General features: G+C 38.7%; 1 long non-coding RNA gene across 1 annotated transcript; it reads left to right on the forward strand.

The window, feature by feature from the left end:
• On the forward strand, nt 1-23,411 carry LOC125313979. The gene is made up of 4 exons (XR_007197730.1): nt 1-12; nt 6,963-6,966; nt 22,845-23,082; nt 23,177-23,411. It is a non-coding gene; the product is annotated as an uncharacterized LOC125313979 (long non-coding RNA).
• The last annotated feature ends 2,438 nt before the right edge of the window (nt 23,412-25,849 follow it).

A 25,849-nucleotide genomic window follows, 5' to 3' on the forward strand; every position in this document is an offset into this window, starting at 1 on the left:
GGTCTTTGTTCGGTCGGGATATAGTAAGACAGAGGGATTGAATTACATTGTAGCCAAAGTTGACAGGTTCATTATGTTCTTAAAGAATTCACATTGTCTGGGTAGCATGACATATTTTGCTAGATGCCACTTATGGCTTGTGGGACCTAGAGGTTAATCAAGACAATTAATTCTCTTGGAAATACTAATGTGTTAGTGCATGTCTTCTTGCCAGCTCGGTGATGAACCTAGGGATATCGTACACCTTAACTAATACATGACGATGTTAAACGGAAAGATGATATTGCAAATATGTTTGCAATCACGACTATCGGATTAGTCAGACTAAAATTAGATTAAATGAGATTTAATTTTATTTTATTTTCGGTCATTGACATACATACATATAATGATATACACGTATTGTCCGGACACATATTGATGTGCCCAATCTACGTACATAAGGGTGGTATACCTTTTGTTTTTATAGTAAAATAATTGCTATTATTATTATTATTATTATTATTATTATTATTATTATTATTATTTGTAAAAAAAAAAAGTGTGTGCATTTGGTCAGCAAAAGTTGTTGACCAAGTGTAGCGCACGATTAGCGGTTTGCTGATCGTGCGTTGTGCACAATGAAATGTACAACATGCACGGTGCACAATGCACAATCAGTAATTCGCCATCGATCGTGCATGTTGTGCAATTTGCACAACTAGTTATCTGTAAAAGGGTCGCAAAAAAAAAAAAAAAAGACGAGAGCCAAGGCGAAAAAAAAAAAGGCTCTATCTCTTCGTGTGTGTGCATTTTTGTGAGCACCGAAAGTGACTTTGAGAGAAAACACAAAAATCTCTCTATACCTATGTTCTTGCAGTGACTGAAAATTATAGTGTGCGGAGAGTTGTATCCACAATATTGCTAGCACAATTGAAGTGGTGATCATCCGTAAGTTCTTTATTTCCGTTTGACGTTGTGATTGGTGGTGTGTCTAAACTAGAGGTCCAACATTTGTGGGGCTCGAACAAAGAACATCTGAACTAATTTGTTTTCAAGCACGCTACAAGAGATAATCCCTTAACCCTCTTAATCAATATATGATTTTCGATTGAAACGCACGAACTATGCCTTTGGAGATATGTGTATAGGTTTTTATTTATTTCTGTTGCGTATTTTATATGTTTTATTTGCCTATGCATGTTACATGTATTCCAACAGTGGTATCAAAGCCAATCCTTAGGCGTTTTCATGCATTTAATTGATTTATGTTCGTAGTAATTTTTACGTTCTAATGGCCAATTTGATGTTAGTGAATTGTTCGCTCCGACATGGCCTAGAAAAGTTGATTATTATATATGATAGATTTAATCAACGTAGCAAAAATTGAGACTAAATCAATTTTGAATCGAAAATCTGTTGTTATTTTATATTATGTATGAATTCTGCAAAATGGTTCGCAGCTACGAATCTAGTGGCGAGAATGCTACTACCGCTTAGAATTACGCACGTGAAATTTGTTTCGCCGGTGTTAATTTCTTAACGTGGCTTGCATTGCTCTACCATGAATATGATTAAATGCAGAAATTTATTTGTGACTTCCGAAGCTTTAAATTATGGATTTATTGCTCACGTGGAAGGGTGGTGATCATGGGAAAATTCCTAATCAATGTGATTGTTCTATGAATGAATGTGTGATGATTATTAGTATTTTTTTTGGGTTGTAATTATTAAATGGAGGCTGCGTCCTTCTTTTTATTTTTCATGTAATTTTATTTATAGCGTAATTTAGCATAGTCAATTGTTAATGTAAATGCTATGAGGATTACGTGGAGGAGCCATTAAGCTGGAGAGCTCTATGGGCCCGGTTCGAGAAAAGTTCAAGGAACCAAGAAGGGGCAAAAAGTGGATCTCCAATATTAAAATGTTAAAATAGTTAAATGTGGTCTTATTGGCTCTAGAACCATTAAACCATAATTCCATGATCACCACGTAGGATAAATGTTTATGCATTTGACATCTATTTATTTATTATGTTTTATGAGCATGTTAAACCGGTTAATGTGCAAATTGAGATCTTTAATAATGACTACAACCTCCTTAAAATAATATTAAGTGGTAACAAGGTTTCGGACTCGTGGCCTTCCTTCTTCATGGTTTGATCCTATATTATAGTGGTTGATTGAATGGCTATGGATATATAAAGGTTAATTGGCATTCATAATAATGGACCACTCCATTAAGCATATGATGTTGTGGGATTGGAGCCAAACGATTTCCAATAACTATTAGGTGAGGGGATCGTTTGCGTTTTTAATACTTGCATGAGACGATGGGTTAGACTTAACTATAATCATGAGGTCAATAATTGTCAGATGAGGCTTTCATGGTTTAGAGGCCGAAATTATGATTGGGACTCGCGTATAATGCGTTGAATAAGTTGATTCACTCACCAAGTTTATAGAACACCAATAACTGTTAGGTGAGGTGGACTATGAATTTGTGGGACTCCGATCCCCACTAGTAATCTTTATCCAACAAAGATTACCATTTCCCATTTTAAGGAGTATGGGATCCGAATATAAATTTAGTGGGAGGATCTATTTCATTTAAATGCCAAAATGAAATACTTATTTTGAAAGACAATAGCTAACAATTTATTTTCTATATAGATATTTATTACTCTGAAAATGGTGAATACAAACCCGCTTGCTTTGATACTTAACAAGAATTGTTTGGTTGGATCCAATTTCACCGATCGGGTGAGGAATTTGAAAATTATTCTCAATTCAGAAAAACTCGAGTATGTGCTTTATGAAAAAGTACCAACCTTTTTTCCTAAGGGTAGGACCCAAGAGGAATGCATCACTTATGATAAGTGGCATGATGATGACTTAAAAGTTATGTTATATATGCTTACTTCAATGAATAATGAATTTCGGAAGAAGAATGAAGCAATGGAAGATGCTAGGTCAATCATATAGCACCTGAAGGAATTCTTTGATGAGAACGATCGAATCTCTAGATATGATATATCTAAGGCATTGTACCGCATGAGGATGACTAAGGGATCATTAGTTAATGATCATGTTTTGAAAATGATCCGGCACATAGAAGAATTAGCTAGGCTGAATTTGGTTATGGACAATGACTTAGCTGTGGATTTAATCCTCTAATCTTTACCCGATTCCTTATCCGGTTTTGTGCAAAACTTCCACATGCATAAGATGAAGAAAACTCTTGCTGAGTTACATAGTATGCTAGTAGTTTATAAGAAAGAAATGCACAATACAAGGCCAAATGTAGTGGCTATGGCTAAGGCTTCTTCTTCAAAAAGTAAAACTATTTTGAAGAAAAGAAAATGGAAGAAGCCTGTGAAAGCTGCTGTGCAACCAAAGCCCAAGCTTGAAAAAGGGAAATGTCATTACTGTGGTGTTATGGGGCACTGGGGGAGGAACCGCAAGAAGTATCTCACGAGCTTGAAGGTCAAGCCCAAGATTAACCATGCGAAGATATGGTATCTATGCTTATTGAAACTAATCTTATGGTTAGTGCTAAATCCAACTTATGGATTCTAGATTCTGCTGCAACCTCACATATTTGTATGTCTTTGCGGAATCTGGAAATAAGCAGGATGCTAGGGCGAAATGAAATTGTCCTAACATTTGCAAATGAGGCAAGAGTTGCTGCATTAGCTATAGGGACTTTTCGTTTATGTTTGCCTTTAGGACATATTTTGGTTTTAAAGAATTGTTTGCATTATGAGAATGCTGTTCCGAACATCATCTTTATACCTCGTTTGGGTAAAGAGAATCATGAATTTTCTTTTGCTGATGATGTATGTTCTATTTATTATAATATAATGTGTGTTGGTTCTAGATTATTAACCAATAATCTCTATACCTTTACAGTATCCGGTAATGCGATTACTAATATCAATAAGCAAAATAGTTACAATGTAAATGCCATAACCAATAAACGCCATAGTGATAGTCCAAATCCAATGTATATTTGACATCTCCGATTAGGTCATATTGGAGAAGACATGATTAACAAGTTGAGTAATGATGGATATATTGATCAAATCTGTTTTGAACCATACTCGACTTGTTGTGCATGTCTTCTAGGAAAAATGACCAAAGCGCCCTTTGTAGGACATAATGCGTGAGCTGCTGACATGCTAGGATTGATACATACGGATGTATGTGGATCAATTAATGAAACTGGTAGGGGTAGTTATTCTTACTTCATTACCTTTATTGACGATCATTCACGGTATGGGTATTTGTACTTAATGAAGTATAAATCTGAATCCCTTGAAAAGTTCAAGGAATTTAGGTCTAAAGTTGAGAAACAAACAAGAAAGAATATTAAGGCTCTTTGATCATATCGAGGAGGTGAATATCTTAGTATTGAATTCTTGGACTATCTTAAACATAATGACATTTTATCACAATGGACACCTCTTGCAACTCCAGAACATAATGGTGTATTTGAAAGGAGAAATCGCACTTTATTAGATATGGTGCGATCTATGATGAGTTATATCGATTTACCGGTATCCCTTTGGGGATATGCCCTTGAGACAGCTGCATATTTATCGAACATAGTGCCATCCAAATCTATTCCAACTACGCCTTATGAGATATGGCATAGTAGGAAACCAAGTCTTAATCATATCAAGATTTGGGATTGTCCGGCTTTTGTCAAGAAACCGAGAATAGAGAAATTGGAGGCTAGGTCTGAGCAAGGTCGCTTCATGGATATCCAAAAGAGACTCTTGGATATTATTACTATTTTCACTCTCACCAAAGAGTTTCGATCGGTAGGCATGCTTCTTTTCTAGAGAATCGGTTCGTTCAAGAAAGTGGTCTTGGGTGGAAAATAGTTTTAAAAGAGAAAATAATGAAGTACCAAATAACCAAGTTCGGACACCGATCTCTGATTTAGTGGAAACTTTTGATATACAACCTCTTAGAAGGAGTGCAAGAACGTCTCGTCCGCCTATTCGTTATAGACATTCGGTTGAAGATATATTGAGCCACTATTCATTGTGAATGATAGTGATCAAATGAGTGATCCTAGCACCTATGCGGAGGCGATGTCGGACATCGATTCTGGTAAATGGCTAGAAGCCACGAAATTCGAAATGGATTCAATGCATTCTAACGATGTTTGGACTCTAGTTGATCCGCTCGATGGTATTGCACCAATTGGCTATAAATGGATCTTCAAGAGGAATATGAACACCGATGGTCAAGTTGGAACTTACAAAGCACAGCTGGTGGCGAAAGGATATCGTAAAAAAGGAGGGATCGATTACGACGAAACTTTCTCACTTATAGCCATGCTAAAATCTATTCGGATTATGTTGGCTATAGCTGCGCACCTTGATTATGAGGTGTTCCGGAGGGATGTCAAAATAGCTTTTCTTAATGGTTTCCTTGGGGAGGACATTTACATGGACCAACCACGGGGTTTTGAATCTAGTGGTAAAAGTCGAAAGGTGTGTAAGCTTAAGAGATCCATTTATGGACTCAAACAAGCCTCCGGAAGTTGGAACATCCGTTTTGATGAGGTAGTCAAATCATTTGGCTTCATTAAATACCCGGATGAACCATGTGTATATAAGAAGGTCAGTGGGAGCGTAATTGCATTTCTAGTTCCGTATGTCAATGATAAACTTTTAATCGGGAATGATATTCCAATGATATCATCAATCAAACTATTCTTATCACAGAAATTCTCCATGAAAGATTTAGGAGAGGCAACCTATATTTTAGCCATCAAAATCTATAGAGATAGATCGAGAAAATTGATTAGCCTCTTCCAATCTACATACATAGACAAAGTGTTAATGCAATTTAACATGCAATGTTCCAAAAGAGGATTATTGGCTTTTAGGTATAGAATCCATCTTTCCAAGGAGATGTGTCCCAACACTCCTGAAGAAAGAGAGCGGATGGCAAAAGTACCTTATGCATCCGCTATTGGAAGCATAATGTATACTATGCTATGTATACGACCTGATATTGCACATGCTGTAAGTATTACTAGCGAGATATCGCCCGATTCAGGGAAAGAGCACCGAATAGCGATCAAGAATATCCTTAAATACTTGCGAAGGGCCAATGACTTATTCTTGATATATGGAGAAGGAGAGTTTAAAGTTGAAGCTTATACTGATTGTGATTTTCAATCGGATATGAATGACTACATTTGGGTTTGTCTTTACACTCAATGGTGGTGCAGTTAGTTGGAAAAGTTCCAAACAAAGCACAACCGCTGATTCCACCACCGAGGTAGAGTATGTAGCCGCTTTTGAAGCAGTAAAGGAAGCAACTTGGATGAAGAAGTTCATTTCCGAACTTAGAGCTATTCCTTCTATTGAGTAGCTAATTATATTGTTTTGTGACAACAATGGTGGTGCAGTTAGCTAGAAAAGTTCCAAACAAAGCACAAGTGCTGATTCTACCACTAACGCAGAGTATGTAGCCGCCTCAAGCAAAGCAAAGGAAGCAGCTTGGATGAAGAAGTTCATTTCTGAACTTAGAGCTGTTCCTTCCATTGAGCAGCTAATTATATTGTTTTGTGGCAACAATGGGGCAATCACTCAAGCTAAGGAACCAAGGTCTCACTAGAAGTCCAAACACATTGAGAGACACTTCCATCTTATTAGAGAAATAGTTGGGAGAGGTGATATCACTTTGCAGAAAATTAATTCAATGAAAAATGTGGCAGATCCCTTTACTAAGGCCTTACCTCATTCTTCCTTTGAAAGACATCTTGACAAAATGGGTTTGAGGTACTAGACCAGCTGGCTTTAGTGCAAGTGGGAGATTGTTAGAGATATGCTCTAAAGCAACCATGTAATAGTTACATGTTAGGGATTTGAGTTGTACTTTCAATTTCTTATTGATTAATGGCAAAGACGTATTTATTCATTTGTCCAATTATTTAAATATATGAATAAATTCCATGAGATCGGTTATGGTTGGACCTATTCTTGAGATGCTGAGAATATGTGTGACGAGTTCATAGTTAGACTAAATCTTTAAACTATTCCCAATCAATGGATCATTGAATGGATATCAATGATCCTATTGAGATCGGTGTGTTCTTGACTTTACAATTAAGTATTGGATACTTAAGGGAATGACGAGTCACAAGTCATTGGGTATTGCGATGCCCGAGTTAGAACACAGGTGCTTGTATCAAACAAGTTCACCGAACATGACATGCATTGAACGATTAGCGACATGGAAGCCTTGAGTGTGCTCAATGTTTAATTGTTCATGCTTTGGTCTTGTGTAAATAATCCTTAGACCTGAGGCACGGTGTTGACTTGTATGTTGGATGGCTATGGTTCACAAGTGCACATATTGGCGGTTCGTTGATCCGTCTCTGTACTTGATGGTCATAGTTCATGCACATCCGAAGTCACACGTGTGCGCAAAATGAAATTTGTCTCCTTGTTACATGCAAGGTATGATATCCTATGTGATCTAGTTACGATGATGCATTAAAATCCTCGGCTGGGGTTGTAACCGAGAATGAAATGTTCATATCTCGTATAAATACATGTCAATTAGATTTGTGCATATGATCGAATTGGTAACTTGACAAATATTTCATGGTCTTTGTTCGGTCGGGATATAGTAAGACAGAGGGATTGACTTACACCGTAGCCAAAGCTGATAGGTTCATTATGTTCTTAAAGAATTCACATTGTCTAGGTAGCCATGACATATTCCTAGATGTCACTTATGGCTTGTGGGACCTAGAGGTTAATCGGGACAATTAATTTTCTTGAAAGTACTAACGTGTTAGTACACGTCTTCTTGCTAACTTAGTGATGAACTTAGGGATGTTACACACCTTAACCAATACATGATGACGTTAAATGAAAAGATGCTATTGTAAATATATTTGCAATCACGACTATCGAATTAGTTGGACTAAAATTATATTAAATGAGATTTAATTTTATTTTATTTTCGGTCATTGACATACGTGCATATAATGACATACATGTATTGTCCGGACATTTATTGATGTTCCCAATCTACGCACATAAGGGTGGTGTACCTTTTGTTTTTATAGTAATAATAATTGTTATTATTATTATTAGTAAAAAGAAAGTGTGTGCTTTTGCTGACCAAGTGCATCGCATGAGTAGCGGTTTGTTGATCGTGTGATTTGCACAATGAAACGCACAACGTGCACGGTGCACAACGCACGATTAGTAACCGCTACTGATCGTGCATGTTGTGCAATTCACACAACTAGTTATCTACAAAAGGATCGCAAAAAAAAAAAAAAAAGACAATAGCCAAGGCCAAAAAAAAAAAAGGCTCTATCTCTTTGTGTGTGTGCATTTTTGTGAGAACGGAAAGTGACTTTGAGAGAAATCACAAAAATCTCTCTATACCTATGTTCTTGCGGTGACCGAAAATTATAGTGTGCGGAGAGTTGTATCCACAATATTGCTAGCACAATTGAAGTGGTGATCATCCGTAAGTTCTTTATTTCCGTTTGACTTTGCGATTGGTGGTTGTGTCTAAACTAGAGGTTCGCCATTTGTGGGGCTCGAACAAAGAACATCCGAACCAACTTGTTTTCAAGCATGCTACGAGAGGTAATCCTTTAACCCTCTTAATCAATATATGATTTTCGATTGAAATTCACGAACTACGCCTTTGGAGATACGTGTATAGGTTTTTATTTATTTCCTCCGAGTATTTTATATGTTTTATTTGCCTATGCATGTTACATGTATTCCAACAACAAGTTGTTGCTGCTCTAACCCATGGCCCAATGTGTGAGGGGGAGATTGTTAGAGTTGTCCCACATCAATTGTGGAAGGGGCTAGTCATCGATTTATAAGTTGAGGGAAAGCTCAACCTTTGACCTAGTTTTTTGGATGAGAAAGGCATAAGACTATCCAACACGTAGTATTAGAGCTAAAGAGCTTAAACAAACTAGACAATCCAACCCCGATCATTTATGATATGGCTTAGGAAGCATTCACAAAAAAGGCGATTGACCCTTCCTCACCATATTATCTCAACATCTCCGACAATCCTAGAAGCATACTTGTTCCATGAGTGCTTACCCGAGATACCCGTGCAACATGGTCGAAGGCAACAAGACGGGCATTGCAGGTGCAAAATAAAGTTGGGTGTATTGATGGATCGCTAGAGAAGTCGAATCCAATGGCACCCGAATTTAATGCCTAGGACATTTGTAATACCATGATAATTTCATGGATTTTCAATTCTCTTGACAAGAATCTACAGGGAAGCATGGCGTATGCGAAAGAAGCAAAGGTAATGTGGGACAAGTTGAAGGAGAGATTCGTTGAAGGTAATGGACCTCGCATATGCGAGATCAAAACTGAGATTGAGCTCCTATAGCAAGGAGAACTCTCGGTGGTGGAATATTACACCGGACTAAAGGTTTATGGGATGAACTAGATGACAATGATGAAATCCCGGAATGTACTTGAGCTACGGCCACGATGTACGCAAAGAAGAAGGAGGTGGAGAAGATCCACTAGTTTCTCATGGGTCTTAATGTTGAGACCTATGAGAATGTTCACTCTTAAATTCTCAATCTCCAGCCATTCCCATCTCTTAGTAAGGTTTAGCCTATAATCATGCAGGAGGAGTGCCAACCATCAATTGTCCGGGTGGAGGAAAGAGAAGATCGAGGGTGTTGCTTTCTCGGTTAGAAGAATAGGCCCAAGGAAAGTACCATTTAGAAAACTAAACTGTGACCATTGTAGGAAGGTTGGGCACAAGAAAAGTCATTGTAGGGAGTTGATTTGATATCCTCCGAATTGGGAGCCAAGGCGGGGTGGAAAGGTACGTAAAGGGAATCCTTCCACGGTGGCTGTACATTCGGCACATGCTAGTAGCGGCAGGTTTGACACTATTGCAAATACCAATTGAGGAGGTCCAAAGGGGATTGAGACAACAATAATAATTAGTAACGATTAATATCAGCATTTGGTTAGTTTGCTCACGGCGATGAAATCGCCCACTTCGAATGATTAACTCACCGGTAAGGTCTATTGGCCAAATGATGCTTCTACAAATTGGATTATCGATAGTGGAGCCTTTGAACATATGACAGAGTAGTTTTTCATTCTGAATCGATCAAGAAATATCATGGATGGATGTCCTATACAAACTCCCGATGGAAAAGTAATTCTCCCCATCAAAAGAGGCAATGCTTATTTAAGCCCTAATTTTATTTTGCACGATGTTCTATGTGTCCAAACTTCAAGGGCAATCTTATTTCTATCGAAAAGTCGAGTTTGGATATGAATTGCTCAGTAAAGTTCTTCTCTTCTCTGTGTTATACAGGACCTATCATCTAAGAGATCAATTGGAGTGGGTAATCTTCAAGAAGGGGTTTATTATCTTGGATGTATGGGCACTCATTCATCTTTTCCAGTGGTCAAGAGACAGAATATTGACATCCGGCATCAAAGATTGGGGTACCATCATGGCAAGCTTTGAATTTGATCACTGGTATTGAAATAAATAAAGAAGTAGCTGATTTGTATTATGTATGTTATCGTGCCAAACAAATTTGTTTCTCATTTCCTTTAAGTAATAATAGAGCCAATGGATGTTTTGATTTGTTGCATTGTGATATTTAGGTACCATATCGGATAGGATGTCTCTTCGGTGCACATTATCTTCTCACAATCGTGGATGATTATAGTTGTGCAATTTGGGTATATTTGATGAAGGAAAAATAGAGACGTACAGAGTCTTGTTAATTTTTATCTTATGGTTAAAAGCCAATTTGGTTGAGTAGTTAAAATGGTGTGGAGTGACAATGGCCATGAATTTCTTTCTAATTCTATGAAATAAATGTTTTTCCAAAAGTGGAGTTATGCATCTGACATCATGTCTCTACATGCCTCAACAAAATGGGAGAGTTGAAAGAAAACACCGATACATCCTCAATGTAGCACGGGCATTATGTTTTTAAGCGAATTTACCAATTTATTTTTGGGGTGAATGCATATTAATGGTTGCTTATTTAATTAACTATACTCCAACTACATTACTATCTAGAAAAACTCATTTTGAACTTTTGTTTGGGAAACCCCTGGATTATCGTCATTTGCTAGTTTTCGGTGCATCGTGCTATGCCCACAAGCTATCAAAGGATAGAGATAAATTTGAAGAAAGGGCAAGAAAATGTGTATTTTTGGGATATCCATATGGCATGAAGGGTTGGAAGATTTTTTATTTAGAAACAGAAGAATTATTGGTACTTCATGATGCTGTTTTCTATGAAGAGAATTTCCCATTTGCTCATAAACTTGCAAATGATGATCAAGACTCTCTTCCTCTTTTGACACCAGCTCGTGACTGGGTCCTATTGATGAGGGGTGGAATCAACCTCAAAGGGAGGAAGAAAGGGTTCCAAGCCAAGTTTATGAAGAAACTGAACATACAGTGATGCACTAATGTGATAATGCAATCCAAGATGAAGAGCAAACCATCGAGTTGCTAGATGACCAAATTCTGGTCCCAATTCGCCCCGCATGACAAAAAAGACATCCAACTCATTTGCAAGATTATGTATGCCACACGATCCAAACGACGACCCCAACCCCTTAGTCCACTCCGTCGATATCTTCGGGTATGGTCTATCCCATTGAGAAGTTTATTTCCCATGAACAATTTACTGAGCCTCACATTGCTTTTTTAGTTGGTGTTGATTCTGATATTGAGCCTATGAATTATACTGAAGCTATTAAAAATCTTTTGTGGACAGAAGCAATGGCCGTAAAAATTAAAGCGCTAGAAGATAATAACACTTGGACTTTAGCAACTTTATCGGAAGATAAGAAACCCATAGTGTGCAAGTGGGTTTACAAAATCAAGCGTAGAGTTGATGGCAGTATTGAGTAATACAAAGGTCGTCTTGTCACAAAGGGATTCACCTAGATAGGGTGTGGACTTCCATAAAACCTTCACGCCGGTGGTTAAAGTTACTATATCATGTCTTCTTGCAATTGCATTGGCTTGCAATTGGGAGTTACATCATATGAGCACCAACAATGCATTTCTCCATGGTGAATTGGATGAGGAAGTTTATATGAAGCTTCGAGTAGGTTTCATGTAACATCCCGTAATCCGGCAGGTCGGACCTTCGGGGGTTTCAAAAAAATAAAAATTTTGGACGTTTCCTCATCCTGGGTGCAATTCCTTCGCGGTTCGCCCCAAAGAGGTTCAGGAAAAATAGATTTGGACTGGATATGGGAAAGGACCCATTTACCCTCGAAAAATACCCCATTTTAAACTTGGAACGAAGGGTATTTTGGTCATTTTACCCCTTGGCCGAATTTTGACTATTTTTGGTGGAGAAAATCACCAATTTGTCCCTCTTGACTTTCAAGACACCAAAATATCCCACCCAATAATTATTTTAACATATATTAATTATTTTGGCTTTCTTCTTCTTCATTTTTCAAGAACCCTTTCTCTCTCTAGCTCACTCCCTCTCTTGGCCGAACTCACCCTTGCTCATTCTCTCCCTCATCGAAAATTCTTCAAACAACCGCCGGTGTCGCCTTGAACCGCCGGAGCTCGACTACCGCCGTGAGCTACTCGGAGTCGCCGGATTTCCATGGGTTAAAGCCGGTCAAGAGGAGTTGCCGGAGCCGCCGGATTAGGGTCAAAATTTTTCTTGGTTTCTCGCCGGAAAACTTGCTAAAATAGTGGTAAGTTGGTCCCTAACCTTATATTAGGTATCTAGGATGCTAATGGACTTGAGATTTGGTAGATTTGAGTGAAAAAATTGGTTGTTTTTGGCCATTTTTATGCCTTGGCCGAGAATGAATATTTGGAGGAGAGAGAAAGCTTGTTCTTGCATGAATAGTAAAGTCAAGAAGATAATAATGGTCAAAGTTTAACTATGGTTACTTTATGCCCTAACTAGAGTTACTTTATGCTATTGTTTAACCAAGGTTAGGTTAGTATTTGACTCTAGTTAATTTTTGAACCATGGTTAGTTAATATATTAACTAGGGTTACTTTTATGTGATATAAAGTTGTTATGCCATGGTACTAAATAAATGTGGCATTAGTACTATAGTTTAGTACTATAGTAGAATTATTTTATATGTTAGAAAATTATTATTGTTCGGCCGTGATAAATTTCCACGTTAGTATAATTTTAATGGTACGTGATTTATAAATTGCTACGTTAGCGTAATATGGTCGCATGACGTGGATTGGATACTATGGTAGTGTTAATTGATCGGGTAGTATGAATTAATATTTGGTTTAGTGTGGATTAATCGGGTGATCCCGAATTATTAATTTTCTAACGTGAGTGAATCACGTGGTCCCGAACTATTCTAAGAAAATGATAAGGTCGTATTCAATCAAGTCGTCTGAGGCCAAAGTGAGCCGTATTCGTCCGATTGTCTGAGACCGAGGAAATGTGAGGGTCGTATTCAATCAAGTCGTCTGAGGCCAAAGTGAGCCGTATTCGTCTGATTGTCCGAGACCGAGAAAGTAAGAAAGTCGTGTTCAATTAAGTCGTCCGAGACCAAAGTGAGTCGTGTTCGACTAATTGTCCGAGACTTGATCCGGTTGTGTTCCTATGTGTCCGAGACCGAGATCCGTGGGTCGTATTCCTATGTGTCTGAGACCCTGGTATATATATAGAGCCGTGTTCCATAAAGGTCCGAGGCTCAATGTTATGAACTTATTTGATGGCGGTGGAGTAACGTGGAATATTTCCGGAGTAACGTGGAATATTCTGGTGTAACGTGGAATATTTCCGGAGTAACGTGGAATATTCTGGAGCAATGTGAAATACTTCCGGAGTAACGTGGAATATTTTCGGAGTGCCGTGGAATATTTTCGGGTAACGTGGAAATTTTTGGAGTAAGGTGGACATTTATATTATGGCCTGGTGTGCTAAAAACGGGCCCCGGGAGCACGTAGAATATTTTATTGTTAGACTGAGGCGTGGAACGCCGAAACGGGAGTAACGTAGAATATTGGAGAAGGTGTGAGAATTTTCGGAGAAAGAACGGAATTTTCTGGAATTAAATTGTGGAATTTTTGGGAAGAAAGAAGAATTATTGGAAATTGTTCACTTCGAAAAATGTGTCTGGAGGCACTAGAGCCCTAATCTAGGATTAGGGGCTAGCTTATCGAGATTTTATCTCACCCCGTCGTGGGTTCGTTGTTTTTCAGACCACCCGCCTCAGCCATGAGTGTTCTACCCAGGAGATTCGGTATTCCCTAATGTCATGGTACCGGGAGAAGATGGGAGGTTGTAGAGCCATCGGATGCGGAACAGCCACCCGAGCTTGACGAGGATGAGGTGGAGGCGAGAGATGATATAGTACCGGATAGCGAGAACGAGGCCTCGGGTAGTTGGCCTCTTGACTTTTGCTGGCTGTTTTATTTGGGATGTATAGTAGGCTTCGACCACGTAATCTGTTTGTTTTAGTGGTCATAGGCTTGTACAGTGGCCTCCGAAGCCGTAGATTTGGAAAATTGTATAGAACGTGTGGATATGTATATAAGTTTGTTTTTACCGTCCCAAGTCATCGTGATGTTAATTGTTTCTGTACGGGGATTTGTTTTTGCTTCCGCATGAATTTGTTGGCCTTTGGATCCTGGAGAACTGTACATAAGTGTGGCCAGGTGGGATGTCGATGAGCTCGCGGGGTTCGGGTCGTGACATTTCATGACAAAGGGCTCAAATCGGGTATGTCGACTACAAAAGTCCTCATGTGGTCTTCAGCAAGCATCTCGAAATTGGTTTTCAAAATTCTCGAATGCATTAAAAGAGTATCGTTTTAATCAATCATTAACAGAATACTCGTTGTTCACTAATTCTCGTGGCGACACTTTTCTCGCCATGTTAGTATAGGTTGATGACCTTATCTTGGCACGAAATAATTCAAAATAGTACGTAGCTTTCAAATGGTACCATGATGAGTGTTTTCATATCAGGTACCTTGGCCAATTAAAGTATTTTTTGGGAATTGATGTAACGCGGATGACTTCAGGGTTATTTTTGTGCCAAAGGATGTATGTACTTAACATCCAATTGGAATGCGGCATGCAAGCAACTAAATCAACAACTTCTCCGATGGAGCAACAATACTAGTTAGCCATAGCCACTAGTCCTTCCCTAATAGATCCAAGTCGTAGTCGACGATTAGTGGGATGCCTACTTTATCTTACCATCACTTAGTCTGAATTATGTTATTTTGTCCATGTACTTTCCCAGTTTATGCAGGAACCAAAGGAGTAGCATTGGGAAACATCTATACAAGTTCATTGGTATCTTAAGAAAAACCCAGGACAATGGATTCTATTATCAGTCCTAGATTCACTTCACTTGACCGCCTTTTGTGACTCTGATTGGGTAAGTTGCCCCATTACTTGGCGATCAGTTAGTGGTTACTTTGTCATGCTTGGTGGTTGTCCCTTGTCTTGGAGACAAAGAAGCAAACCACGGTTTCTTGATCCTCTACTGAAGCTAAATACGCTCTATGGCAATTGCGACTAGTGAATTGATTTGGTTGCACACTTTAATTGTCTCCCTCGGAGTATTGCACAACAAACCAATGAATCTTTACTGCGACAACCAATTTGCCTCACACATCGGGAAAACCTGGTATTTCACGATAGAACAAAGCACATCGAGATTGACCGCCACTTAGTTTGCAACCATGTACAGTCGGGCAGCATTAGAACCAAGTAGATACTCGCTAGACTTCAATTGGCAAACATTTTTACCAAGGCACTGGGTCGAGATCAATTTGAATTCTTATCAGCAAGCTGGGCATTAGTAACCTCCAAGCGCCAAATTAAGGGGGAGTATTATATAAGATTTGCTAAAGATATACATTCTGTTTTCCTAATATTTAAGGTATCTCTAAGGTTTACCTTTGATTTAGTTAGCATATTTTTTAGTATATCTTTTATAATTAGTTAGAGATATTAGGTAGATCTTATGTTTCCCTTTTCTATTAAGCGATATGTTGTATAAATATTTGTACTATACATTGAGCAATACAAGCAAATTACGTTTCTCACAAGATGAACAAGAGTTCGTCACTATGAGAGTACTTGTGAAAAGGGAAACGCATATTATGTCTTCCAACTTGTTCTTAATTATTAGTAGCCATATATTCCCTGAATGAAGCGCACAATCATCTGAAGATTACCAAGTGATCAGAACCTTATCAATCGAGATTATGTTAGTATTAGAGTTGGAGCAACCGATCCTGACTTGGAAGATTCTTCTTGTCTGTTGCGCTACTCCAAATTAATACCTTATGTCTTCATCTTATAAAGTCAAGTGCGAAATCATTTATTCTAAGGGAAATCCACAGAGTTTGAAACACGGGCGAGTTAATATGATGAAACTCATCCTATTTCATAATGAAATAAGATGATTAGTCAAGCAAAGCATGAACAGTTGTCTAGGGGATTTCATGGAGAGATTGTAATGGCTATTGAAAACAGATAATTGTAAAAAAAGAAAATCGTAAATCCATTGTACGACCATCAGTTCAGTCATAAATCTTTCAACTGTGGTAATGTAATCCTAAACTTTTTAACAATTTGCCAATTAGTCTTAAACTTTTCAATTATGTTAGATTACGACGATGGCTGCAAAATGCCTGGGCTCATTCACACAAGTCGATTGATAATAACTTACCACGACTGACGTTTAGCACGACGACGGGGAAAAGACAGAATTTTTTACCACAATATTTTTTTTGGGTCAGGAATTGGCGAACTCGCTCAATGTTCTAACTGTGACCAAAACTGGGCTTTGAATCACAGGAATGGAATCTTAAAATAACTTTGTCTTCTTTTCCGAGGTTCGTCATGTTTCTTTCTTTGTGATTTTGGCTAGAAAGGTAACATCCAGAGTTGGCTATCATTGGCCCAAGCCACGCAACAAGGCCCCTCTCCATCTTCTATGATGGTTTCTTGGTTTTTGTCTCTCTTTTCAGTGCAACTTAGTCTTCAAAATGTCTTGATACCCTGATAAGTTTTTTGTCATTTTGACGATATATTGGATACAGATTGTTTGGCTACAAGCTTTTATTTGAGAAATATTTAACAAAGGTAAATGAGTGGTGCACAGAAACACATTAAACACATTTATTAAGAAAAAGTGATTAAAACATAAATAATCCCAAACTAGTACATCCGTACATGGTAACACCTAATTTTGTCCATTCCTGTTGAATTTAACTTATCTTTCCTTTAATGCTTAAAATGAGAAAATGTTTAAATTTGGATTTTCCTATTTCTCATTTTATTGCAAAATTTAGAAAAATATAAATTAGATTTAATTTCTATTTAAATTTTCAGTATTAAATATATATTAATATAAAAAGAGGGGGATTTGAATCAAGGACGAAGCAACCTGGGTCCACTCGATCGACGGGAGCCTTTCCTCTCGCGAGCATGCCGGTGCGCCTGGGCCTACCTTTTTCATTTCCTCTGCAGACTGGGCTGAGTCTAGGCCCAGTCCTCATTGCCCTTAGCCATACACTCGCTTGCGTAGGCCCGGGCCCGTGAGTTTGCCATCTTCTCCCTACGACGCAGGTGAACAGAACCAGCTAGAAGGAAAAACAAGTGGTCGGGTACAAACTTCCAGCTAGGAAGCAACCTCAACAGATATTTTGGCTACCTATATAAGGCAGGCCAGTGGATAGAGAGACAAGGAGGTCTTGGGGAAGGAAAATGAGAGAGAGAGAGAGAGAGAGAGAGAGAGAGAGAGAGAGAGAGTTTGGTGATTCGAAAAGGGAAAATCGACATGGTGAGAAGGAAAATTGATCGTGCTGGGTGTGTCAGGAGTATAGCTTACCTACTGCTTGCTCCATTATGTTTGTTCTGTGCCAGGAAAGTCCAATTTTGGTCATTTCGGTGATTGGTCCCGACTGTTAGACAGAGTGCAGTGAGAACTTTGAGCTATTCCTTGAACCATCCGAGGGGTTACTAGTGCCCACGATAGGTTGCCCTATGGTCGCAAGGACCAACCAAACCTGGCTCAATGGGTTGGCCAGGTCCAGTGATGGCTGGAGAGGCGCCGGCGAGACCAACTAGTTCTTGACGACCTTCGCGCATGAGGAGGATTTGAACTGTGAGGGCGATTTGACCGGGTTTGCAAAGTTGAACTGATTTGTTGTCCGGACCTATGTAGCACCGACACAACATGGGACACGGGACACGATACGCCGACACGTGATTTCCGATTTCTCAAAAAATGGAAAATTTCGACACGCTGGGACACATTATATATTAAATATATATATATGATAAATTATTATTTTTATGATTTTATAAATAAATAAATAAATAATAAAAAGAGTCGTAGGATACATAGTCTGTGAGGTGCTGACTTGTTTTCGGTATCATGACCAACACATTCTCTCCCATTTAGTTCACGCTTTTCATTTACTCTTGTATCCCACATTGGCCAATAAGTCAAGAAAGAGAAGGAAAACATAGTATAAAAGGACGACCGGTCCTGGAGCTACGGACTTGCCTGGACTGGTTGACGGGGCCATCAAGAAAGCCCATGGGTGGAGGGCAAATGATGGCCTCAAAAGTATGAGTATTTTTCCAAATTTCCTCCGTGACTCGCGTATCCTAGTGGTTGACCGCGTGTCGAAAGTCCGGACATGGGTGGATTACGTGTCCGGCCATGTCCCGGCGTGTTGGATACGTGTCCGACACACGAAAATTGTCTTTGGCGGCGTGTCCGTGCTACATAGGTTTGGACCAAGAGAGATGATGTTGCTTTGAGGGGAGACCCGGCATAGATTGGCTCCCGAATGATGTCGTTCTGAGGGTGAGACCGTGTCGAGTTGTTGGGTCGGGTCACGAATCCGGTCCAGGTCCTACTCTGAACATTCGACGCAGAATGGTGACGCACCGGTCTCTTTCTCGTGGGCCAATGAAACATCGTCATTTGGGCCATTGGGCCACGACATCATTTTAGGTTTCGGCTCGAACAATCGGGCCGGGTCTTGGGTCGATACCGTAGATCTACAAGTATTTGTGATCCAAGAACGCCGTTTGGACCAACCACGGAACAACGTCGTTCCGAGTTCACGAGAGCATAGCAGAACAAGGCCGTTTTGGGCGGGGTCAAGCGGCACCATTTTGGTCGGCAAGAGGTCGGCTCCACTCGACGTCATTTGAGCGGTGGCAATACAATGTCATTTCTGAGTTGGCGAAGAAGGCCAAAAATGTCACCGTTTGGTGTTTTCTTTTTCAAAATAGAAAGTAATACAAAAAAAGTTTAAGGAAATTCTAAAAAAATCCCAAAAATTTCAAAAAATTTCAAAAAATTAGAAAAATGACTTTTATTGTGTATTTAGTCCGATTTGCACTTTTAGGCTCCCATTTGGCGATGATGGTAGATTGATTTCCAGTTCGGTCTAATTTTAATACACCTAATCACTGAGTTAGAGTTAGTTATTTACTTTACATTGATGCCAATATTGATATGGTTTACATTCCAGTATAATATTTGACTATTTTTCCAATGATTGAGTGTTTACTACAGCAATGCCTTCCAATAAATTGCGTGTTAATGGCTTTCCTAGCCATTAGGTTAAAGGTTAAATAGGTAATTGCACAAAAAAATAGAAAATCATTATGTATGATCATCTAGCATCGGTTAGATAACTGCGAGACTTTGAATGATAAGCAGAATGTGTGATCACTTTAAGATATATTGACTAGCTAGGTACCAAAAGGGCGCTGATTAGCTAATTATCATAAACAAGTTCTCGAACCTAGATTCTTTGGTTACGTAGGAATTGAGACTACACTTCCATGTCTCGATTGATTTTTAGCCAATCCTAAGAGGCTAGTGGCGACTTCTAATAACTTTTTAGTTTGTTAATCACTAGAACGAAATCCAATGTCACCCAAGGTAGGATTTGGTAGAGTTTTCACCATTGACCGATGGCAATACTTCTAAATCCATTCGACCTTTGAGAAAGGGAAAAGTAGGTTGCGACACCCCAAACTAATTCCAAATGGGCACATCCATCCACATTTACCCCAAATTGGCAAATGAATGTCACATTTACCACAAATTGTCATAATTCTGAGATTTTTGGTGGGGTAAATGGGCCATGGATGCTCCAATTTGGGTAAATGTGGCATCGGTGTACCTATTTGGGACTTCTAATGACATAAAAATTTGCTTGGGGGTATGTGCGGCATGGTGCATCAATCTGGGGTAAATGTGTGTCGCAATCTAAAAATCAAGAAAAATCCTTATATTAATGGATTATTAGGCTAATTAGATGACTAAAATAATACAGAATTTATTAAGTCTTACCAAATCGCAACATTGGTTTATTGTTCAAATGATTTAAAATTTATAGTCGTCACTAATCATTTTTGATAGGTTAATTAGGGATCTAAATAAAGTACCGGGAGAAGTATTTTTTTTCTATGAACCAAAGATTCTAAGTTCGGGACTTGGTTACACTAATTAATTAAAATTAATGCCCTTTCGATACCTTGAATTTCATGAAAAATGCTAAGTTTGGCAACTCAACTTGAATTGATTTCACTTGATGTTTAAGGAACCGGATCCCCCGCCATAGTTGTTCAATGTCAGGGGTAACATTAAATGAATTTGCACTGTCCATTCTCATCCGACACTCAAGAATCCGCCACTTCATTTGAAGGAGGGGGAGGTAAAAATTGGGCGGCACTTTAGAAACCTGGATTCTCTCTCTCTCTCTCTCTCTCTCTCTCTCTCTCTCTCTCTCTCTCTCTCTCTCTCCCCATTCCTTTTCCTCCTCTCGCCCGATTTCCTTTTCTCTCTCCTCAATTCCTCTCCCAAATTTCCTCTGCTCTCTCCTCGATCCGAAATGAAATTTCCTCTCTCCTCATCGTACCTTCGCGCTCCGTGTCACCTCATTCCTCTGTCTTCGCCGCTCGCCTCCTTGGCCTCCCTCGTATTGTCCGTCATTTTCGCTCGACACGTCGCGGCTCTCCACTTCGGGGCCGCCACCTCCAAGCCGAGATTGGATGGGATCAACTTTGCCATAGCATTCACCTGTGCTCCCTCCCGCCGGCGAACATCCCTCATCGTCCTCGACACGTCACGGTTCTCCACTTCGAGGTCGCCGGCTTCGTCTTAGCTTGCCCTCTTGCTCGTGTTGCCTCGGCTTGTGTGGTAAAATTTCTTATTTGAGCCTTGATGGTTTTACATGCGCGTATGAACTTGCTTGAGCTTGAATTATATGTACTCCCGAGAGAGAATCGATGGTCCAAAAGACTGGATTCACCTTCAAATCGCCCAATGAATAGCAGAGAAAGATTGCTACAACAAGAGTTCGATCCTACCGATACTTATACATAACTTGTTTTCTATCGGACCAAGGAATGATGAAGCCAATGAAAACCTAGCAAGGCTTGAGAGAGATCGTTTGCATCGCCTCCACTCGCCTTGGCTCCCGTGGTAAATTTTCTAATTTGAGCTGTTTACCTTACTTTTAAGCTTTGTCTGTGTGCACAACACTTTAGGGCTGCCTGTCGATAGATTTGAGCTTTGTGAGGAACTGTGATGAGGGTTCCTTGTAGTTTTTTTAGAGGAATTTGTGCTTGAATTTAGGCTCTGCATTTTCCTTCTATGGAGAAAATAGATGGAATGCGATTACCAACTTGTAAGGATCATCCTTAATCCTTCACTAATCGTATTTTGTTTTAATCAATGAGAAAAGCTGCATTTGTGTTACTCCACAAAGAATTTGAAGTGTGTTATTAACATCTCTTCTCTTCAAAGATACACTCATCTACTAGGAGTAGACTTTTTTAAATGAACGAACTTCTTTTGACTTGAACCCCCACTTAGGACTGTTGAAATGATGAATCTGGAAATTTGTGGAATCTTTAGATAAGACAATAAGTTCATAGAAGTGTTTCATCTTCAAGACGTTTCATGTTTTACCGATGATGGAGATATCCTCATGTTGAAGTATCCGAAATAGTTTTCATTTAGATGTTTCGATCAAGTCTCGGTGATATGACTAATACTAGTCGCCTTGCAGCAAGAATACATACGAGGCATCAGCGTGTGGAACTTCAACTTGGAGCATTAAAAAAGTCAAGCTACTCTGGTACATATTCTATACTATCCTGATCAATTCTAATCCTCCTCGTATTAAATTGCAAGATTATCAAGAAAATGACAAGTTGGACCCAACATCCGCTTCCTTTACTCCCCAAAATTCACGTTTTATGTAGATTTTTCTTATTTTCTACGGGACCATAGATAATCCATTGTAGTTGATCGTAGCAAAGAACGAAATTAATCTAATATGCAAGTGCTTTATCCCCTGCCGACAGAGATTGGAGAGATTGAAAATCAAAGAACCCGATCAGACCTCTTCACTACAAAAAGTTGAATTCTTCCACATAGTTAGGTTTTTTGTTGGAACGAGGTTATTTGGTTCTTAGTTCTTCCCCTAATTCCAAAGAGTTCTAACATGTTATAGATTTGCTGGTTATTTGGTTCTTAATCTAATATGCAAGCTTTCGAGCGAGATCACGTTGACAAGTGATTATTTGGTTATTTGGTTCTTAATTCTTCCTCTAATTCCAAAGAGTTCTGACAAGAATCGTCTTGACTGGTGTATATTGCTCCGTTTCCTTAATCCCTTCAAAGGCAAAAAAGAAGTATAGAAGTAGCTGCAATAAGTATGTTGCATTAGTATTTATGGTGTATATACGTAGTAAAGTGAATTCTTTGTAAATTGAATGCTAATGTCCCTTGGTGTTGTATGTCACTTATCTATGTTATTTTAGGTTTGTTCAAATGCCGAAGGAATACTATGTTGTTTTCAATGGCCGTAATATCGGCATATACGATAGTTGGCCTCAAACTGAAGTTCAAGTAAGTAGTTTTAGTAATGCTAATTACAAAAGATATAACAATTGGGAAGCCACAAAATAGGTGTACTTGAAATTTTTCAATATGAAGGAGTTGCCAACGACAATTCATTTGCCTACACGATTTTGTCCTAATAATGAATATGTGAAGCAGGTATGTTAGTTGCTTACTCTTGTAATAAGACACTTTAATTTTTCAATGGTTTACGGATGTAAAAATTTTATGGTTTCTTGTTATGTCTAATTAGGATGATACTTGTCCCAGTGGATGTAGCCGTATAATTAGAGATCTGAAAATGGAGTTGGAACAAACCCAAAGGGAGCTGGAACATAACCAATGTTCGCATTGATTGACCATACAAGAATTGGAACATACCCAAGGTTCGCTTCGATTGACTGTATAGGAGCTACTGAATGAAAGTGAGGTGAATGACAACTTTCGAGATATGATTGGTGGCTTCAAGAATGTCAACATCAATTAGAAATGCTAAGGCACTGAGTACTTTTTATATAAGAGAGATGTTGTTTGTGTTAGTTTGTAGAACTTCATAGTAGACTGGGACATGTACAAAGTTAATGGAAAGGAAGTTCAATTGATGCCTTGTAGTATCCTGCATGCCGTGGCATGTCTACTACTTCTGTTGGATAGCCTTTCCTTATGCATTTGTGATGAGTGTAAGATGACCAATTGAGGATAGCTGTAGTTGTTGTGGAGGAGAAAGAACATGATTGCATCCATGATAAGCTGATCTTGAAATCAAGGCAGATTGCTTCTATTCATTTATTCAATTCCAATTCCCTCTTATTTGTAACCGGAAGAGTGTAGGTTATAACAGCTGTGGAATAAGTTAAAAATATTACCCTTGTTTGCCTATAGCAAGAACAGTGTAGGTAACATCAAAATTGGATGACTGATTAAAGTTGCACTTTGTTCAGAGAGTTCAAAGGCTCTACACGTGGTTGTGGAAGAGCATATGTATTGCATGGTCTTTTCCCTATTTCCCTTTGCTTAGCTGGAGATTTATAGACACTGTTTGGCATGCTGCCTTGGATCGTCCAATACATCATAAGCAAAGAAGTATTCGTAAAACAAGAAGCTAGAAGACACCAACAAAGGAGCAATTGCCATTTGAACTGAGAAGAGTCGTAATTCATTCGACTATTAAGCAACTTTGTGAAGTAGAAATTACCCAAGGAACTGGAAATCCCAACAAAGAAAAAGGGCTATAATTACAATCTTTAATAAGAATGCCACCACAGCACACAATGGTAACTACAAAAACCAGGGCATGATTTATCAAGCCTTGTGCAAGATGAGATATTTTCGTCCTACTCCATCAATTCTAAACCGAATACATCCAAAGATGACGCACGTCATCAAAATTTATTCTAGCTGATAAAGAAGTGCTGAGAATACAGAGTGAAAACAAATCAAGATTGCGTAATATTGCCACCTTAATCATTTGCACATTGCTTAACACAGCTACTAGATTTAGCACCTCTTCCACCACATTGATCACACACTTCAGAAGATGAAACTTCAATTTCCTTCCGTACTCCAAAAATTAATTCTTTGAAGCTCAGGAACAGATCATATATATAACAAAATAAACTAAAGAAATGAGAACTCAAGTATTCATGAGGAAATCTTTTGTACAAGGTGACAATTTCTAGTTACCGTATATCAAGCACATGTCTTCCTGCACTTCCCAAATTGAAGTTCAGGCCCTCTTGTTCACCCATGTCTCCAAAAAGCTCCTCTGGTCCACGAAAAAATGCACCAAAGACTTCGAATGGATCCACCTAGAGAGAGGGGTCATTCTAAAAAAAGGAGAAAGAAACACGCACACGAAAAAGGTCTGATAGTTATATCAACATCCTGACTGTTAAATAGAAGAAATAGAAAGAACGCTTTAAAGGAAAGGTCCACACACAAATCTGCAGTAAACCAGCAGTTGAAAGATGGCAGTGTCATATCTATGACTTCAGACTTGCCTGCTTCTCCTTGTCATCCTGGAATTAATAAATATTGCATACACATGTAAACAAATATCGTTGGAATTGAAAAAAGGAAATAAAGAAGCACTAGACTGAACAGAGTAAGAACAGACGGTCATCGACATTGCCAGGTAAGATCTATATATGGAAGAATTCAGCTTTGTGTAGTGAAGAGGTCTGATCAGGTTCTTTGATTTTCAATCTCTCCAATCTTTGTCGGCAGGGGATAAAGCACTTGCATATTAGATTAATTTCGTTCTTTGCTACGATTAACTACAGTGGATTATCTCCGGTCTTGTAGAAAAAAAAGAAAAATCTACATAAAACGTGAATTTTGGGGAGTTAAGGAAGCATATGTTGGGTCCAACTTGTCATTTTCTTGATAATCATGCAATTTAACACGAGGAGGATTAGAATTGATCAGGATAGCATAGAATATGTACCAGAGCAGCTTGACTTTTTTAATCCTCCAAGTTGAAGTTCCACATGCTGATGCCTCGTATGTAGTCTTGCTGCAAAGCGACCAGTATTACTCATATCACTAAGACTCGATCAAAACATCTAAATGAAAACTATTTCAGATTCTTCAACATGAGGAAATCTCCATCATTAGTAAAGCATGAAACATATTGAAGATGAAACACTTCTATGAACTTATTGTCTTATCTAAAGATTCCACAAATTTCCAGATTCATCATATCAACAGTCTTAAGTGGGGGTTCAGGTTAAAAACCAGTTCGTTCATTTAAAAAAGTCTACTCCTAGTAGATGAGTGTGTCTTTGAAGAGAAGATATGTTAATAGCACACTTCAAATTCTTTGTGGAGTAACACAAATGCAGCTTTTCTCATTGATTAAAACAGAACGCGATTAGTTAAGGATTAAGGATGATCTTTACAAGTTGGTAATCGCATTCCATCTATA

This window comes from Rhodamnia argentea, chromosome 1 (assembly GCF_020921035.1).
Source record: "Rhodamnia argentea isolate NSW1041297 chromosome 1, ASM2092103v1, whole genome shotgun sequence".
Taxonomy (NCBI): domain Eukaryota; kingdom Viridiplantae; phylum Streptophyta; class Magnoliopsida; order Myrtales; family Myrtaceae; genus Rhodamnia; species Rhodamnia argentea.